The following is a 2,591-nucleotide window of genomic DNA, read 5'->3' as shown; positions in this document are numbered from 1 at the left end:
AACTTTGCTGTTATACTTAAGGATACTTTTGATGATTAATCTCTCTGAGAAGTGCCTTCATTTTGCTCATCTGTTGGATATTCAGATTGTATGAGTGTATTTTCACATGAGTGTCCAATATGTATAAAATTCTTCATCCCTTCTTCGATATGTGATAGACCTTAAGTGTTCTCATCACTTTTTGCATTTTTCTAGCTTTCCTACAATCACCTGTTCATTGATACTTATATCTTGTACTTTTTTAATACACAAATAGGTCTTCGTTCATTTCTATCTATATATATGACTTGGGATGTATGGAGAGTACCTTGGCAGTAACAAACTCAAATAATGTAATCTCTTGGAATATTGCAGGTTTAGGCACAAAAATGATGGACTGCAACTGGATTGGGTACATTAAGAAGTACCAAATTATCTGTTTGCAGGAAACCTGGTCAATTGACTGCAAACATTTCCTGGACGGGTATAAGGCCTATTATGTCCCTGCAGTAGCGACCACTAGGGGCAGACCCAGAGGGGGAATGGTTGTGTTTATTTCTATAGCACTTTGTTGTAATGTGCGGAGGATCACAACAAACCATACTGGTATTGTTGGGTTAGTTTTAACAGGGGAAAACTGTAGGGCCGGCCTGGTCAATTTCTATAATGCTTTTAATTTAACTATTGCTTCCAGTCAGATAGTAACACTGAACACCTTTATCAGTAACTCTATGAAGGACTGCGTTCACAATCTCATGGTGATGGGGGATTTTAATGTGCATCCTTGTGGAGATCCCCTTTTTAAAACGATTACAGAACTTAACTGTTCACGTTGTAAGGATTTTCACTTTGAGCATACAACTGAGGGGGAACACGTAAATGACATGCTTAATGAGTTGGACCTAACAACTACGATGGCTTTGATGGCCCCTATGAAGTGCTTTGATACCCCGACCTTTAAGGGGAACGGGAGGGGAACTTTTATAGACTTTGTACTGTTAACATCATCAATGCAGTCTTTTGTGGGCTCCTTTTCCATTGAAGATAATCAATTCAGTGATCATAATCCACTTACTGTTTTCATGAGGGGTCCATTGATAGCTAAAGAAAGAGAAGACTCCTCTATTGGTAGGGTGATTACCACAGACGGCAGACGCCGGCTGAGATGGTCCACGGTTAACCCCGATCTGCTGTTTAATGAGATTAAAGTCTCATGTGCAGATGAAATAACGGTTTGTACGCAAGAGGGTGCACTCCCAAATACTGTTTTAAATGCTTTCCAATGTCTAGCGGATAAGGTTTCCCAGCTATTATCAGCACCTGTAAAGAAGTCTGATTTTAAAGGACCTAGGTGGTTCAATCATGAGTGCTCAAAGCCGCCAGAAATTTAAGAGCAGCACTGGGGACAAAACCTAGGATTAAAGCTGATGTCCAGTTGTGTCGAAAGACTTATAAAAATATTATTGCTAGTCACAAGGAATCCCTTAGGGAAGATGTGTGGTCAGAGATTTTAGATCCTGCCACCCTTCAGAGAAGCACCAGATTTTGGGCCTTGGTGAGGAAACCGTTCCTGGCTCAGGAGCCGGGTGACGGCCTAGAAAGCCATATATCCAAGGAGGATTGGGAAGCGCATTTTAAGAAGTTATATTGTTGTACTTTGGATGTGATTACGACTTCTGCCTGTATTGATACTGGTGAACAAATTGTCTTTAATAGAGGTGAAGTTTTTGAGGGCATCTTGGGGCTAACAGCTGGGAAAGCCCCTGGGCCTGATGGGATTCCCCCTGACTTATTTAAGTCTGAACCTAATTTCTGGGCGCCCATCTTAGAGTCTGTCTTTAATGCTGCTGTGAAAGAAGGATGTCCACAATCGTGGGGTGTTTCTACAATTGTCCCGGTTTTTAAGAAGGGGATAAGGGTAGCCCACACTGTTACTGACCCATTTCACTGATAGACTCTATGGTTAAGATTGTAGGAAGTATTGTACTGCAAAGACTTACGGATTGGGCTGAGGAAATGAATATTATGTCCCTCTCGCAGTATGGTTTCTGTAAAGGTCGTTCCACAATAACCCAATGTCTCAACCTCTTTTTGATATTAAGTAAATACGCCGTAATACAAAAAGGCACCATCCATCCTGCCTTCATGGACTTGTCCTCCGCTTTCGACTGTGTAAACAGGGGAAAGCTGTGGCAGTCCATGAGGTCGAAGGGGGTAGATAGCGGCTTGGTTGATTTCCTGGTTGACTTACATTGTAATACCAGAGCCAATGTGAGATACTCCCAAGATTTGAGAGTAACAGATAATTTTAGCATTGGAAAGGGTGTCCGGCAGGGCTGTATTCTGGCCCCCTTTCTTTTTAACTTTTATATTAATGAGTTAGATGGTGTGTTACAGGATGTCTGTGCTGACTGCCCAAGAGTAGGCAGGCGTGGAATTCCAATACTTCTATATGCAGATGATGCAGTTTTAATCTCAAGAACAGAGAAGGGGCTTCAATCCCTGTTAAATGCTTTTAACTTGTTTATGACTGACAGAAACCTTCTGGTAAATAATACAAAATCATTTGTTCTACAAGTTGGTCATCAACCAAAAAGGTCTTTCTCACTTAA

At 41.3% G+C, this 2,591-nt stretch overlaps 1 pseudogene; it reads left to right on the top strand.

Annotated features, from left to right (window-relative positions):
- Positions 1-368: 368 nt before the first annotated feature.
- Positions 369-1,930, top strand: LOC147724665 (uncharacterized; annotated as a pseudogene).
- The last annotated feature ends 661 nt before the right edge of the window (positions 1,931-2,591 follow it).

This window comes from Lissotriton vulgaris, chromosome 4_1 (genome assembly GCF_964263255.1).
Source record: "Lissotriton vulgaris chromosome 4_1, aLisVul1.2, whole genome shotgun sequence".
In the NCBI taxonomy this organism is placed as follows: Eukaryota; Metazoa; Chordata; class Amphibia; order Caudata; family Salamandridae; genus Lissotriton; species Lissotriton vulgaris.
Note: the sequence above shows the minus strand (reverse complement) of the source record. Positions and strands in the feature narration are given on the sequence as shown.